The sequence below is a fragment of the Callorhinchus milii genome, unplaced genomic scaffold, assembly GCF_018977255.1.
Source record: "Callorhinchus milii isolate IMCB2004 unplaced genomic scaffold, IMCB_Cmil_1.0 Scaffold2, whole genome shotgun sequence".
Lineage (NCBI taxonomy): Eukaryota > Metazoa > Chordata > Chondrichthyes > Chimaeriformes > Callorhinchidae > Callorhinchus > Callorhinchus milii.
The window spans coordinates 65,412,851-65,430,975 of record NW_024704743.1 but is presented as its reverse complement, the minus strand read 5'-3'; the positions used below and the strand labels follow the sequence as shown (position 1 = coordinate 65,430,975).

The 18,125-nt window shown below is 41.6% G+C and overlaps 1 protein-coding gene across 1 annotated transcript in view; it reads right to left on the bottom strand.

Moving 5' to 3' along the window:
* LOC103181200 (tensin-3) overlaps nt 1-16,743 on the bottom strand; it is a 261,229-nt gene extending 244,486 nt beyond the window's left edge. Inside the window, exon 1 of the mRNA XM_007897502.2 lies at nt 16,602-16,743. The gene's annotated coding sequence lies outside the window, so the exon portion shown is untranslated. The remainder of the gene's footprint in view (nt 1-16,601) is intronic.
* Between the last annotated feature and the right edge of the window lie 1,382 nt (nt 16,744-18,125).

Below are 18,125 nucleotides of genomic sequence, written 5' to 3'. Positions count from 1 at the left end.
ACAGAGGGATTGAGAAGGAGGGGTAGAGAGAGGGAGGTCCAGAGTCTGGGACATAGTTTCAGAAGGCTCAGCCACCAGGATGTGCAGCAGGCCCAAGTTGGCCAAGCAGAGGCAACAAGCAGAAGATCACAAGACTAGGGAAGTGCAACAGTATGCAAGGTTTCGTAGATGAAGATGAGGACCTTGAAGTCAAAATGTTAGTAGCTATGGAGTGAGTGGAGCCTGGAGAAGACTGGGCATGCAGAGTTTGGAGTGGGGAAAGTACATGCAGAAGTGTTTTGTATCAGTGAGCTTCTGGATGGTGAAACTCTAGAGATTGGCAAGAAGTGTCTTAGAGAAGTCAAATCAAGAGGTAACAAGTATGAGAATGAAGGTATTGGCAGCATTTGATGTGAGATAGGGGCAGAAGCGGGCAATAGAATAAGGGTAAAGAAAAGTGGCCTTGGTCAGAGTAAGGAAGGAGATTTGAACATCAAACCAAACACTGAGGTTGGACACTGGTTTGGCGAGTTTGAGAAAGGGAGACCAGGGAGTATTAGGAGGGCAGAGCGGGAAATGACGAGGTGTTGGTGGGAGTCAAGGAGGATGGCTTCTGTCTTGTCCATGTAAAAAAAATTGGGAGAACTCCTTTGTCTTTGTCAAAACAGTGACATAACATCCACCTCAAATTGTAATTTTGTGCAAAATTGCTCTTTGAAAGACTGTTACTAAGATTAATGCTGATTCTTACAAAACAACTGCTTATCCAAAATGATTCAGGCTTTCAGCCTATAGTTCACTCTCTCTGAAACTCCATCCTGGAATCCCTTCCACTCACCCCCTTCCATTGCCTCCCTCAAGGTCCTCCCCAAGACCCTTCCTCTTCGACCATGCCTTTGGCCATTTCTCCATCCTCCTCACCCCCCCCCCCCCCCCATCCCCAGCTCAAGTGCATACCCTGTACTGTACAGCGCCATCCAATGTGAAAGGTGCTAAATAAATATAAATTTGTATTGTATTGATTACGTGAAAGGTGATGTATAAAAGCATGATGTTGTTGATTTAGAGAGAAATTAAAATTCTATAAATTCAATCTGCATCATACAGCGCAATGTAGTAGGACTTGATCAGGAAAAAACAGATTTCTCACATTTCAGATTAATATAATCTATGGAGTCCTGTAGAGTATTAGTTAGAACACTTGCCTCACAAGCAAGAGGACCCAGGTTCAATTCCCGAGCAGGGCGAAACCTTAGGCCAGTTTCCTTACTTCACACACCTCTGTTTAGCCAGCAGTAAGTAGGAACCGATTGTTAGTCGATTGGCAGATCACTTTCCGGGGTAATAATCCCCTAAAAAAAATTGGTCACTTAATCCACAACTGTTTGGGACATTGCTGTGCACAATTGGCTGCCGCGCTTCTCTTACAGTCAATTCACTTTACAGCATATTCTGTGAAGAATTTAGAGAAGTCTCATTGATGTGATCATGCACTATATCAAATGCAAGCATTATTATTATTATATCCCATTTGTTTTCAGCACAGATTTCACTATAGATTGACAGGAAGACTCAATTTTCTGGATGCGTTTCATTTTATACGTTTCTTTTATTGCTGTTACTATAACTATACACTGAATTCAATTGATCAAACAAAAAGCTGATAATTAAGGCATTTCAAAGACATTGGCATGTCTTTGCAAAGCATCTCCTTCAACCCACCTCACAGTTAAAATGACAGCTACAATATTTTGACCTTCCAACTGTGATTAAAGTAAAAAGGTCAGAAGGGGTTCTATTGTGCCACAAGTTCTCCTACTTTGCCTCAGAGAATGAAGTGTCAAGGATCCAGGATTTCCTAAAGATTTGGCACCTAATTAGTTGCACAAAACTTCCAGAATAATTCAATTAAATCAGCAAGATAATAGATAATCACGTGCTGTTATATTCAGACAAGACACAAAAGGATTCTTTAGCAAATACATCTAACTTGCCCACTCCAGGAATGGTAATACTTTCAGAGCTGCTGACAGACCAAACCAAATCTACAGCAATGCCTCCAGGCAACTGAAGTTCCCAGGAATTCACTTTCTCATCCCTCGTTCTTCACGGAATGGATCAAAATTAGAAATGGATCACAGGCAGCTAAGGCACAATTTCCACTGACTGTACTCTACCATCTTGTTAAAAACAGAGTGGTTTTCACGAATGGATTTATAATAATATAATAATCCTTGCATTTCATATAGCACTTTATCACGTCTTCAAGATGACTCAAAGTGCTTCACAGAATATATTGTAAAGTGAATCGATTGTATATTTTGTGGGTGAAACGCAGCAGCCAATTGCGCACAGCATTTGTTTGATACCGTAAGCCAACAAATCACACAAATCTGTAACCTACAGTGTAGATCTTTGACATAATAAGGTTGAAAAAAGGGCTTGAATTGGCATAGCCGCCAGAGATGTAAACTGTATTTTCTGAAGGAAAACGGCTGTATATTACTGTGACACAAGAGACCTCAGCTCTAAGGGGATCTCGGGTTGGAGCATGGGTCCTGTGGGGCTGAATACCATGCTGGCACTTCTTATAAACCAGATTTCCAACCTCACAAACCCAGTTTGCATACCTCATATTTTAGACTCCAACGTGTGTCATTAGTCGATTGTTAGATTTCTTTTTAACTACAAGAGAATAGCTAAATGATATGTTTTCTAAAACAAAGCTATCAAATGATGTTTCCTTAAATTAGATTTTGCCTGCATAATTATGTTATTAACCTCTCGCAGACATGACGTCACATAGTGGTGTCGTGCTGGGTTTAGGCTTAGTTTCCCCTGGAATATTTTGTTACATCAACATTTGTTTCCCAATTGCACGTTGACATTTTTTGTGCTCCCGAACCCAAGGGATGTCAGTCCTGCAAAAGGGAAACACTTCACCATCAAGCACTGAGGTTACAGCATGGACTAGATCAGCATTTCTCTAATGTGGCCCCTGTAGCTCCCAGGGACACGCAGGGAGAAATGGGTATTGATAATGGGGTAATGTGCAACAAGACGTACATCAATGTGGTCACTCACATTTCTAAATGTTCTTCTGCATCTCTCTGAGTAATCCATGGGCACAGCAGGTTGGCCCCTACACATGCAGAAATGGGCAAGCCAAATGAGTCCCCGAACCAAGAAAGGGGAGGAAAGAATCCACTTGCTTTGAAAGCTCCTGAAGAGCAAAAAAAAGAAACTCTAATGTTTGTTTTGCTCTGTGGGCCAAGCTCAACCCTCAAATCAAGCTCTCCAATTGAGTCCAGGAAGCCTGTGCTTCTTTCTCACAGACACTTGTAAATGTAAAATTGCAGTTTTCTTTTTCACTCAAGTAGTTGTCAAGTATAATGTCGTCCAGACTGAGCCTCTCCTGCTTCCAATCAGTGCTCCTTCACCTCAAGCGCTGATAGCATCACTATTCAGGGATGTACTCTCCACATCACTGAGTCAGTACAGAACTTTGGCGTCTTGTTCGACTCTCAACTGTACTTTACACCCCGTTCAATGGAACACCATTCGGGAATCCATTCGCCTCGCCCCCTCCCTTGCCTCCTTCAAGACTTTCCTGTCTCAAGACTCTTTGATCGTGCCTTCAGTCAACCTTCCACTCCCACCCCCTTTGCCCTTCACCCCTCTTGAATCCAACTCCCAGCTCAGGTGCAAACGTCCCAGTGCCTTGGTACGTCACCCCGACACAAAAGGCGCTACAGAAATGCAATTGTTGTTGAAATCTTGTTTTGCCTTTCACTGCAAAGTCTTTATTTGAGAGATATTAAACAGAGGTCCCAGTTTCTAGTTCAATTGGATGTTAAATTCAAAAAGAGAAAGGAGTTTCTCCCAGTGTCCTGGTCAACAATTTTCTGGATAAATTGAGCATCTATTTCATGGCCATCTGCGGGACACTTCTTTGCACAAATTCACTGATACACTTGCCTACAATTACACAGTTATTTCACTGGACAGTGACTGTGAATTGTTTTGAGAAATTTTGATACTACCAGAGCAAGATCAAATGCATTTTCTTTAAAAAAAACATACATCATATAGTTCATATGTTTTACCTTTGCCTCTATGTTTTTTCCAACCCAATGTTTACCTTATCCACCAATATACAGTAACATAGCATAACAAGTAGGAGCAGGAGTAGGCCATTCGGCCCTTCGAGCCTGCCCCGCCATTCAATCATGGCTGATCTTCTAATCTAACTCCAGCTAATAACCTGACCCTGCCTTATCCCCATATCCCTTAAACCCTTTCGCAACAAGCTCTGATACGTCTGATCTGTACAAACCATATAATCGCGTAAGTCATACATTTGTCTTAAGTCCTGTTCAAGAGATTTTATTCTATTCAAGTTTGAAATAACTCATACTTTGGCTAAGTTATATTAAATGTATAGTCTCAACTGATACGACTTATGTGAGGTTTACCATACTGCGTATTTTGAGATCCTGGCTTTGTTAGTTGCCATCCTGAGGGTAGTTTTGAGAAATGCTGATCTAGTCCATGCTGTATCCTAAGTACTTAATGGTAAAGTGTTTCCCTTGCGCAGGACTGACATCCCTCGGCTTCAAGAGCACAAAAAATCCTAACATGCAACTGGGGAAAGAGTATCCTCACAATGTTGATGTAACAAAATATTCTAGGAGAGACATTTTCAGATGTGAATAGCCATTTGTTTTCCGATTCCGCTCTATGAAAGTTAAGGAATTAAAAAAACACTTACCAAAATTAATCAAAATCAATCCTCGGTCTGGCCACACTAGAAAAGGGAAAAGTTCCCCTGTCCAGTCCACGTATCAATTATGGCTACAATAAATTTTCTTCTCTTTCCAATCCTCTTGCAGTGCAAGCCTTAGATCATAGAGGAAGAGCCAAGGACTAAAGAACATGATTCCATCTTCCTTGCTGTGTTTCTCATTAGTTGAATTTGCCAGGGGCTCTACAGATCACTACCTCATTCACTTGCTCTTGAAACCTTTTTTTGCCCTTCACTGCTGTCTTAACGTTTCCCCTCCCCAGAAGTATTTGAAAACAGACCCAGACATTTTGTTGTATCTGAGCTAAAAACTAAAGAGGATTAAAAGCTTCTCCAAGTGCCTGGGCAGGAACACGAGAGCGGAGGCAATTCCACAAACTTCCATTCAACACAAAGCATGGACTCTATTCAAATGTAGAGTGCTGAGGAAATAAACACTCACTGACAAGCCAGTCAGATCACTCAGAGCTCACTTCATGCTGTGTGTATGTATATATATATATATATGTGTGTGTGTATTCACGTAGATCTGTATGTAGGTATGTGTAAGTATGTATGTATCTGTGTGTTTATACGTATGTGAGCAAGTTAAGTGAGAGAGCAAGAAAGATAATTGATTTTTTCAGGATGAAAGAGAGGGACTATTTTTCAAGTTTTTATGATGTGAAAAGCAAAATGAAACAAAGTGCCAATATCGTTCATATGTATAAAGCTCTAAACACCACACAAGAGTAAAGTACAGCAGAAAAAAAACTACTTTTTTCTAGGTTCAAGGTATATTACATTCTATAGATATGACAGAAAGATCTAAGTATGTGAAGCTCGCATCAATCACCCAGTCTGACAACACTAAAAAAAGGAAAAGTTCTCTTGCTCAGTGCACAAAGCAATTACGTCTACAATAAATAAAGGTAAATAGAAAGGGATACATTTCCATATCTATTTCTTAGTTTAGCTAAGGTCGAATATTTTGATTGTCTTCCACCACAAAAATAACTAAAACTTGTTTGACAACAACAGAGGAAATATTGGAGCATGGAGTACAACCACCAGAATAACTCACTTTAAAAATTTTTCAAACAAGTGACATTCATCAGAGTAGATATTTTTCTTCTCTAATTTCCTTCCATCCTCTCCTGAAGACAATGCCACAAGTAGTTCCATGGAACCAATATGGTGACTTGGGCAATGGTTCTCCAGTATCTTGCCCAAGTCACCATTCTTCATGCGTGAGTTCAGGCTACAAATTCTGCTGAAATTTCAAACATGTGGGCATCAAAGCTTGATCGATTCTCACCGATCATCCACATATATGTACTACCCTCATAGGGCAGTTCATAGGCTACAATGACTCTCCAATTTGGTGGTTGGGGAGCGCTGCAATGTTTGAGATGATGCCCTTTGGATGAGACATTAAACTAAGGTCCTATCCTGCCTCTTCAGGTTGGACATTAACGATCCCATGGCACTATTGAAAAAGGGAAGGGAGATTGTTGAGAAATGTCATCATGCAGAGGGTCGTGTGAATGTGGAACGCATTGCCCAAAGTGCTGGTTAAAGCAGATTGAACAACAACAAGATGACATTTGTATAGCACCTTTCACGTGGGGAGGACGTGAATGAGTCAATGAATGAGACCCAAATGAATGGGAATGAAATGAAAGCTAGATACATACGAGGAAGGAGGAGACCCTTGTGAATTATAAAAAATCCCGCAGACTGGTTGGGCCGAATGGCCTGTTTTTGTGCTGCACAAAATCCTCCAGATATAATTGGTGATTTACTTCATGGCTGTTTGCGGGACATTGCTGCATGCAAATTAGCAGTCGTATTTACCTACAAAATACAGTCATTACACTTCACAGTAAATCCTGTGAAGTGCTTTGAAACATCCTCTTGATATGAAAGACACCATTTCAAATGCAAGAATTATTATTATAATTATTATTATTATTACCACTACTACTACCCAGGAAGTCACTGAATAGTAACTAGAAGCAAGAGTCCTGAAAATGCTAAACAAAAATATTACTGCCCGTGGTTAAATTTTGTTGTTATATTTTTCCCATCTCCATCGCAACATTGAGGAAGAATATGAACCCATCAAACACTCTCATTTCAGCAGATAAATATCCTGTCACAATTTTCATTAAGAAGCGCGCTCCAGTCAGAGCACCTGAGCTTAACAATTATCTCCAGGCAAATATACATAATGCGTTTTGTGATCACAATATTTCAAAATACACAACAGAAAGAATTTGCTGTACATAAACATTTTTCAGGTTGATATTCCAAAAGAGGCAACCATGGAATTAGAGCACCCATCACTACAATACTGCCACCTGGAGGTACTGTGCAAGCACCAAAAGTTAAATTTCTTTACAGCATCTTTTGCTGCAAACATTGCAAATGCTCTATTCTATTTGCTTGACTGGTGCTATGATTCGAAGGTACTGCAACTTGTGAGCAACAACAACAAATTACATTTGTATAGCACCTTTCACATTGGGAGGACGTCCCAAGGTGCTGGACAGTCAGGAATTTGGAGCTGAACGGCACAAATTCGACATAAATCTTGATATAATTGCAGATTCTTGCAATATAATAACAATTGTCTTGAAGGCATCTATTCTCATATAAGTCCACATCAAACCTCTGGCTGTAGGTTTCAACCAAATAACTAGTGTAATATCACTCCAAACCTCCAACTCAACAACAACAAATTGCATTTATATATCACCTTTCACATCGGGACAAACTCAACCAGCTTTGCGTCTATCCAGCGGACCTGAAAGGATTATTATTATTATTATTTCTTGAGGATGTCTCTCAGAGCCTCCAGAGAGAGTAGGGCTAATGCATTTACATGTTATATCCGCTTTGGACATCTCTCACACCACTGATTCCCTTCATTATGTGCAGGCTTCACTGTGCTAACTCCCTGCTCGCCGGACTTCCCAACTCTTCCCTCCACAAGCTGCAGATTATTCAGAACTCTGCAGCTCGTGTCCTCTCCCGCACTAAGCTCCGTGACCCTATCACCCCCCTGGCCCCACCTCGCCCAGCTCCACTGGCTCCCCATCCCCCAGAGGATAGAATTCACGATTATCATTCTCACTTTTAAAACCCTCCATGGTCTTGTTCCTCCCTACCTCTGCAACCTACTAAACCTTTACCAATCCGTCCACTCCCTCCTGCTCTGTGGGCACTGGCCTGCTCTACATCCTCCATCCTGCCCACTCCACAATTGGTAGTCAGGCCTTCAGGCTTTCTGCCTCGTCCCTTTGGAATTCCATCCCAGAGCCACTCCACCTCGCCCCCTTCCTTGCCTCTTTCAAGGCTCATCTCAAGGCCTTGCTCTTCGACAGTGCCTTCGGTCATCTTCCCACCCTGTTCCCCTCCACCCATCTTGCTTCCAATCCTCAGATCGGGTGCAAACCCTTCACTGTCCCGCACCTTTCGACGTCCTCTCCACGTGAAAGACCCTATAAAAATGCAATTTGTTGTTGTTGTAGCTGCACTGCTCAAATGATTGCCTCCACCATCAGCAACATAGTCACAGTGTAAGCAGTTACAAGCTCTTCTTGTTAGTATATTCTACAACTTAAGACCATTATCTATAACAGGCACAACCAGCATGACACAGGGTCATGGCCTCCCAGGACACACTGTGAGAGCAGGAAACTCCTATTCTGTTTTACTAGTGGGAGGAGTAATGAGCTGTCTCAGAGGTTATTTAAAAAGGAGTGAACTTTCAAACACACCATTGTAACATTTCAACTGGGCTCGAAAATGAAGGCTGTAGAACAAGCAGGCATCAGGATCAGAAAAGCTGCTCCTCTGAGAATAAATATTTTTTAAGGTTGCAACGCAAACAGTGAGGTACTTCCAAAACCACCCCTGACTTGTTAGTCAATTGAACATTTATTATTCAAGTGTTTACGATTTCCCAATCACCAACTACCTCGAGAAGGTATAATTATTTATACAAGGATGTAGTGCAGAAACCCACTCATGGGAATTACTCCAGAATCTCATGAAAATAGTTAAAGTGAAACGTTATTCACATCAGCACCTGACTCCATGCAGAAGCAATGAGAATTTGGCCTGCCACCCAATCCAAGTCTGTTTTCAGCATTACTGTACTTTAAAATTGAGGGTGGAAAAGATTTAATGGCTAGAATGAGCTACTGTAGATGGAACAGTCACTTGTGAATTAAAATCTGTAATATCCCTTAAGCAAGTTGGAACATTGTGTTGCACCTTTGGAATTGGTAGGGTCTAGTTTTAGGGTCATAGGTAATTTTTTGAGAGCTTGTTGTCTTCTCTTAATAAACACTGGACACAGGTAGAGCTATGCATTGAATCGTCTCGCATTTGAAATGATTTAAATTCTAGTTAACTACACAAGTTCATCAGTAAATAAGGTCAATTTGTTCCGCTATGTCTAAAAGCACGAAAGAAGCAGAATGAACCCAATCTATTGAGGAACCAGTATTTTATAAGCAGTTACCTTTTGCTGACACAGATAACAGTATTTTGTGGAAAATAACCAAAATGTTAGAAGCAAAGCAATCAACTGTTTCTCACAATTTAAATTTGATTAGCAGTGACTATAAACTAAACAGTATTTGTAGAATGTTGATTATGTAAAGATATAGCTAATCCCAACCACAGAATTGCAATATATCACACCTCATATTCACATTTCTACCAGATTCTATCCTTGCTTTTGCCTCATAACTTCGACATGCCTAAAAGTGCTTCACAGAGTTTTATATAAAATGTAAAGATTGTGTATTTATAGCAGCAGCCAATTTGCACACAGCATTATCCCACAAATGGTGAGACCATACTTAGAGAACTGTGTACAGTTCTGGTCGTTGCAGTACAAAAAGGATATTGGAGAAATCGAGAAGATACAGAGGAGGGTAACCAAAATGATTGAGGGAATGGAAACAGACTGAACTATGAGGAGCGACTAAGTAAATTGGGCATGTTCATGCTGGAAAAGAGAAGATTGAGAGGAGACATGATTGCTATCTTTAAGATTCTAAAGAGGCGAGATAATACAGATCATGACAGGCTGTTTCAACTTGTCCAGAATAGTAAAACCAGAGGACACAGCCTGCGATTGAAGGGTGGAAAATTCAGAACGAATCTACCAAACACTATTTCAGTGAACAAATAGTGAACCTGTGGAACAGACTCCCTAGGGAGACAGTTGAAGCAGGAAGTGTTGATTCTTTCATACACAGATTAGATAGTTTTCTTTTAGGTAATAACATTATGGGATATAGTTTGGGACATATGTGCATGCGACCACCAGAGGTGGAAGGCGAACTCGATGGACCTTGTCTTTTTTTGTCTAGCATTTCTTATGTTCTTATGTACAAATGGCTATGAAATGAATGATCATTTTATTTGGAGGATTGTTTATCTGGACATTGGGAGAAACTCCTTTCTACTTTCAAATAGTGCCATGGGATCCTTAACATCCATTCAAATAGCTAGATAGGACCTCAGTTTAACATCTCATCCAAAACATCCGGACACAACATCTTCAACAATTATCTAATTGTTGTTGTTCAGTGTTCTAAACATGTGCAGTTATTTCATTTCAGAAATCTAATCACTTTTACCTAAAACACAGTAACAAGTTTGTTTTTATGAATAGATAGTTAAAAGAAAACTTCATGATAAAGTTTTTGCAAGGATGTAAAATTAATCAACTGCAGTATTTGTAATCTAATGGTCCAGAGAGTGAAAGGTAGCATCACAAAGATATCAGATCAAAAGGTTGCAGGTTCAAATCCTCAGAAGAAAACCGATGTCCTGTTGAACTCAACCAGGGCAGGAGTATGGACCCTCAATTGACCTCAGCGACTTTAGGATAGGGTGGAGAAAATCAACCACAGCTTTCTGATCCTGATTGCCATCAAGTGACCCCTACTGGAAAATGTTCATCTCTGGAGGTCTGGCAAGAATAGAATCAGGTTTTGCTACCATACTCTCCACCTGACAGAATCTACACCATCTACACTTACTGTCCAGGCGCACACATGAACAATAGTCACTTGAAGACACCAGAGGGCAGCCAGTACCTGCAGAACCAGCCCCTCCCTCCCCTCCAACAAGAACTAACACTTTTTGGCAAACTGCAAAATGAAAGATTTGAAAATGGTTTGTATCTGAAATCTTCTTGCAAAGTGCAGTACAGCAGAGTGCATGGATCATTTTGAAAGGGAATTAGATAAATGCTTGAAGAATAGGGATATAAAAGGTTGAGTGGAATGGGCAGGAAAGTGGCATTTGGTTAAGAAAAGTGCCAGCTCACAATTGTTGCATCAAATGGTGTGTTTCTGTGCTGTAATATTCTCTGATTTCCGGATTTACTAATGAAGTTCTTTATTTATAAACTTTCTGTTCAGTCCCTATTCAGTCGATTCCCAACCGGAGCGTTGCAAAATTCAATTCTAGCCTTCATCTGCGCATCAATTTAAATACTGACCATTAAATGCAGTTACTTTGAAAGAGATAAGAAAGAAAATTCTGCAGTACCAAACCTCTCATTGACTTATAAAGAAGCAACATAGCTGATAGTTTCCACATACAGAAAAGTAAGCAACTTAGCACCAGCACATCCAGATCATTCTGTATCTTCAAATGTAGTACTGCCCGTAATGACAATACAAACTCATCCTGTTGTCTGGCTCTGCAAGCTGACCATAAAGTACAGGAACGCAGTTGCCTGAGTCTAATATCTTCAAGGCATTCCTCTTTGACCGCTCTTTACATCATCTTTCCCAGCCCCATTATCTTCAGCTCACCCCCCAGCTCAGGTGCCCAGCCAGCAGTTTCAAGCACTTTGAGGCACCGTCCCAACATGAAACGGCACTGTAATAATAATAATCCTTACATTTGACATAGCGACTGTATAAATGTGAACTGTTTTGTACTGTGAGCATCTTCGAACAGGACATTGTGGTGTTATACTATTCACTCATAAACATTTAAAATATTCTACAAGAAACACCACCAAAGAAATGAAACAGATCAAATGTAAGGATTAGAATTAGACCAAGCAAATCTCCAAAACAGGGTCAAGTCAGAATAACCAACACAAGCATATTGTATCATCTGCCTCCTTTCCGATCACCAGACGCCAAGTGCTGAAACCATGATAACAACCGCCCCCAGCACCCTGAGGTGCTTCAGTTTGCTTATTGTATTGTACAAACATTGAATAACACACACTAAACAACAACAACAACAACAAGATTCCATTTATAGAGCGCCTTTCACGTCAGGAGGACGTCCCAAGGCGCTGCACAGTTGGGTCATGACCCGAGCAGGGGGGAAATGGTCAGGGTGAGGGGAGGGAAGGGAGGGAGAGAGGAGGGGGAAATGGTCAGGGTGAGGGGAGGGAAGGGAGGGAGCGAGGAGGAGGAAGAGAGTCGAGAGGGGAGCTGAAGGCTCGGTCAAAGAGAAAGGTTTTGAGACCGGCCTTGAAGGAGGAAAGGGAGGAAGCAAGGCGAAGGCACTGGGGATGGAGTTCCAGAGCCTCGGGGCTGAGAGGCTGAAGGCCCGACCACCGATAGTAGGGCGGTTGGGGCGGGGGACGTGGAGCAGACCGGAGCCAGAGGAACGGAGGGTACGGGCAGGTAGGTAGGGGGATAGTAGGTTGGAGAGGTAGGAGGGAGCAAGGCCGTGAATGGCCTTGTAGGTGAGGATGAGGATCTTGAAATCAATCCTCTGGGGGATGGGGAGCCAGTGGAGGCGAGCGAGGGTAGGAGTGATGTGGTCCCGAAGCCTGGTGCGGGACAGTACACGAGCTGCAGAGTTCTGAATGACCTGCAGCTTGTGGAGGGAGGTGGCGGGAAGGCCGGCGAGGAGAGAGTTCCCATAGTCCAGCCTTGAGGTGACAAAGGCGTGAACCAGGGTTTCAGCAGCGTGAGGGGTGAGGTAATGCCGTAATCTGGCGATAAAAGCTCTGTTACTATCACAAGCGTGTAAAATTTAAAGTATACCATGTAATAGACAGACACACATCATGTTACTGTAAACCATGTTTTTTCCACTGCAGACAGATTTGCAATTCTCGCTCATAACTTTTTTCCCCTGCGAGTTAAATGTGGAAGTACAAATTCAAATCACTTCCTACACAATGTACATCCTGTAGTTTGTTCTCCCATTCATGAGGGAGCTGCACAATGTGCTCAAGTTTTCCAAATATTTGAGAGATATTTTGTCGCCCTCACTAATGAAAGGAATGTGGGGGTTAGAACACAGACCTTCCGCCTCTGCAATCTTGGTTTAAATTCTGCTTACATTGATGAAAGGCTTTACTCTCTCTCTATGTCTAAGATCCCAAGAGAAATAAGTTCAAATGATCTTCACTCATTTCTTAGCAGATTCGAATCCAGAGCATAAATTAAACTGATGAAGTAGAAGGTGTTCCCTGTTGAGGATTGAAGCTTAATGTTGAGCAGAGCAGAGGGAGGGAGCACTTGCAAATGTTTAATGCTATCAAGAGTGAGGTGTTCCAAGATTGATATTTTCACAAAGGCAACTTGATTTATATAGAGCCTTTCATTTTAAAGAACAATTCACAGTCTTGCCCAATGGTGTTGTGGACACTGAGCAAGGAAAGAAGAGATTTAAAGATTTAAAGTTGTAGTCAAAGAATTATGTTTCTTGGAGAGTTGTGAAGGCAGGGAGAGACAATGTTGCTTGAGAAAAGAGCTCCAGAGGAAAGAGGCAAGGCAGCTGAAGGCTCAGTTATCCATAGAAAAGCAAAGGATATAATAAAAATAATAATCCTTGCATTTGATATAGCACCTTATCACATCGTTGAGACGTCTCAAAGAGCTTCACAGAATATACAGTAAAGTGAATTGACTGTATATTTTGTGGGCAAACGCAGCAACAGCGCGCAGCAGCGTCCCACAAACAGTCATGGATTAGCCAAAATATTATTATTATTTTTTTGAATGGATTATTATCCCCAGGAAAGCAGTCAGCCGATCAACTCGCAATCAAGTTCCTACTTACTGCTAGGTAAACAGAGCCGTGTGGAGTAATGAAACTTGCCTAAGGGTTCGCCCTGCCTGGGAATCAAACCCAGGGTCCTCTCGATTGCGAGGCGAGTGTTCCAATTAATACGCTGCTGGTCTCCATGTAGACCCAGAACCAGACTGGTAGAGCAAAGAGTACAGACTCGAGAAGACTGTATAGGAAAGCAGGATTTAGAAAGATTGAATGAGTGACTGGTTGACAGTATCAGAGTCAAAAGCATTTAGGTACAGGCAAGAACCAAACAAGATGTTTTCAGGCTTGAAACATTCAGCTGCATAAATGGATTTGATGTGAGACAGGTAGTCAGTCAGAACAGAAACAGTCATAAAATTAAGGGTCATGGCAGAATAATTGGCACACCTACAGAAGATAACTCTAATATGTGTTGTGTTCGATAATGATCTATAGATGAGGAATAGGAGAAGACCAAGAGGTGATCATAGGGGTTGGATGAGAAGCTATTGTAGAAGATATAGTGGTAATTTGTAAAACAGCTAGAAAGGGAATTATGAAAACATGGGGGTAAGGAGGTGGACCCTGGAGGAGAATGTGGTCGTCAATAATGTCAAAGACCCTAGAGAGTTCACCTTGACAATCAGAACAAAAATATATATTTTAAAAATATATATGTGAATGAGGTGCTTGTGCTTGAAAGTTATGAGCTCAAGCACAGTGTCTTAATTTCCAATTGCATAATAATTGCAAAATGCTTCTTATTATATCAAGTCACATGCATTACGTCACTAAGAAAGCTTCCACAATAAAGACTTAAATGATTAAGACCAACAGCAAAACTTTCTTAATGGAACAAAACTAGAATAGAGGACACAAACATTTGTTTCATTGACAGCTGCAATTGTGACAAGTATTTTACTGTGAGCATTTTTTCCTTTAAAATAATTGCTGATAACGTTTGTATTCATCAAAATGATGGATGTTAGTGTAGATTAGAATATGGAACACTTTCCTATTTTACACATCATTATCAGAATCAAGCACTCCCAATTCAGCTTTAGGAGAGTCAAATGCAGAGCCACACATCTTCCACTTTGATAATGCAAAGTGCCCCATCTAATCAGTGTGACATACACCATTTATTTGTAAGGCCAGCCATCTTGTGGGTTTTCTCGAATGAGATTGTCAATTTAAGGATCATTTTGTACTGTGAACCACTCAGAATGTTTTTTGAAGCAACCAAAACTCACTTCAGACAAGCCTCTTAGAAACAAAACAGAATACAAAGTTTGAAAGACCTGCATGTAAGCAACATGGAAAACATTCACAATATGCATTGTTCAACAATAACCTGAATGACAATTTAGCCAGTGGTAATTCAGGTCAAATAGCAACAGCGAAACTTCCATACGCAGGTGGCACATATAGGTGAAACATTCAGCCTGGTTTGGAAACTCCTAAGTATGGTGATGGGTCATGTGTCAAACAATCAACTGACCAAAAAAAAACAAAATCCATTTTAGCAGCCACATTTCTTTCCTCCGCCTCCAGAACTTTTCCAACATTTCTGTTTTCATTTCAGATTGGTGGGATGTGTAATCTTTTTATGTGAGGATTGATTCTTGTTCCTAAACTAGGCTAAATATGTGCATTAATGAAAACTGAGGTTATTGCTGAAGCATAAAATAACCGCTACTAAAAAATAAACTTGCTCTCTGCAATAAAAAAATTGATTACATCAATACTGAAAAAGAAACCATTCCTTGAAAGTAACATCCTCAAGGGGTTCGGTAATGTATAAAACGGCAGATGCTTCCAAATATTATTTAATCAACAAAAACTTTATATTTATATTGTGACTTTCACAAAGGATAACATCTCGGAGCATTTGAGAATATGCTATGGGATGGTGACATGGGACGGTAGAACCCAAATACAGAAGTTATTTTGTTCAGGAGAAAACATAAATTATAAAAATCACATAGAATGTCTATTAATTTTTCTAAACTTTCTTGTTAGTATTTAACCAAGATTAGCATCCAGTGAAACGTCCACAAACCATCAATATGTATATCAGCCAAGTTCTTACCACTTTGCCTCACCTGCAGAAGTGTGTTACCACATCGGGGGACTGGTATCAGGGGCTTTTAGGATTGGCTGACTGCAAGATTATCACTGCAAAATAAACATTTATACAGAGGCACAACACACCTGTGTGCATTATTTGTTTTTGACTGTCACGCCATCACCACCACCCCCGAAAAAAGACTTTTCTATGCAACTTTGACACAAGTTTTTGGAAGAATAAACAAGGTGAACCAAGTAATTGTAAGACAAATAAAATTGGTCATTCACTTCATGGCTGTTTGTGAAACACTGGTTTGTGAAACTTGTTGTGCTCAAATTGGCTGCCACTTTCACCTACAAAGCAGGCTGTCACTACACTTTACAGTCAAATTCTGTGAAGAGCTTTGAGACAATACAAATTACATTTATACATCGCCTATTGCATCGAGATGACATCTCAAAACGCTTGTCAGTGCTAGATGGAAACCTGAATGGCGGGGGGAGCCAAACGTGTGGAGGAAAGTTGGGACCGAAAACACAGTCACAGAAGTCTCAACGACCCGATAAGGCGCTATATCAAATGCAAGGATTAGTTTTAAACTGGGACGCTACCCTGCGTGAAGGGCGCTATATAAATGCAAGTTGTTGTTATTATTAATGGTTTGACTAAAAGGCAAAAAAAAAGACCAGACCTGGCACAACAAGGAGCTAAACTCACCAGCAGTGTGGCCAGCTGGGGGTCTCCTGGATGCTGTGGGAGCAGATCTTGCTGGCTGTGGCTGTAGCTGTGGCTGTGGGGCAGGTGGAGGGGGTGGAAGAGCCGACTGTGGAGGTGCAGCTCGTCCAAACTGCAGAAAAGCAGCAAACAACAGGGGCAAGTGAGGTGCCTGCCCCAGGAGCCAGTCTGGGACTGCTCCATCACACCCCACACCACCCCCCCAGACTGACACACACACAACACACACACACACACAGAGTGGGGAGCAGACAGACACTCACTGCACAGGACACTCAGTGACACACAAGCAGTGTGTGTGAGTGTGTGTGTGAGGCTGGGCAGGGCTCAGCCTGGCCAGGCTGCTGCTGTGGCCACTCATCCCACTGCTCTTTGTGTTTCCCTGTCTCCAGCCACAGCCACACAATAGAGCAGAGTGCAGGCAAACAGGAAACCACAGGGAGGGGAGGGGAGAGAGGAGGGGGGAGAGAGGTATAGGAGGATGGAGGGGATGTTGAGGAGAAGATGCCACAGTCAGGGTTATGATTTGAGTTGTGTTATGTGAACACACACACAGACACACACACACACACACACACACACTGCTGCTAAACTGAATTCCATCCTGTCATCCAATCTACAAGTTTCGGGAAGTTATTTTATTTTATTCATTGATGTTGCTTCACCGGCAGCTCAGCGCATCGCCTGGACCCTGAAATCACAAGCCCGATGGTTATTATCATCGTTCAATCGTTTTTGAATTATTTTGCCAATTTTAGAATGGCCGGTTTCAACGCATTGTTTACTGAAAGTTAATCTAAAGGTTGGGAGGCAGGGGTTGAGATATTAGGCACAAGATTCTAAAGGGGCGAGATAATACAGATCATGACAGGCTGCTTCAACTTGTCCAGAATTGTAACACCAGAGGACACGGCCTGCGATTGAAGGGGGGAAATTCAGAACGAATCTACCAAACACTATTTCAGTGAACAAACAGTGAACCTGTGGAACAGACTCCCTAGGGAGACGGGTTGATTCTTTCAAACTCAGATGAGATAGTTTTCTTTTAGGAAATAACATTATAATAATAATCCTTGCAATTGATATAGCGCTTTTCACATCTTCCAGACGTCTCAAAGCGCTTCACAGAATAGACTGTGAAGTGAATTGACTGTATATTTGTGGGTGAAATGCAGCAGCCAATTGCACACAGCAGTGTCCCACAAACAGGCATGGATTGACATGAACAATTTATTATTGGTTTTTTTCTTGAGCGATTACTATCAGGCGTGCGGAGTAAGGAAACTTGCCCAAGGTTTCACCCTGCCGGGAATCGAACCCAAGCCTCTTGCTTGCGAGGCGAGTGCTCTAACCACTGAGCTACAGGACTCCACGTTATGGGATATAGTACATGGGTAGTGCCCCCTCCTCCAGCTCCAACTCCTGGAGGACATCTATTCTCAGGAAGGCATCTCTGAGCACTTCACCAGATACACTATAAGGTGGAATGAGGATAGTTTTTTTGTG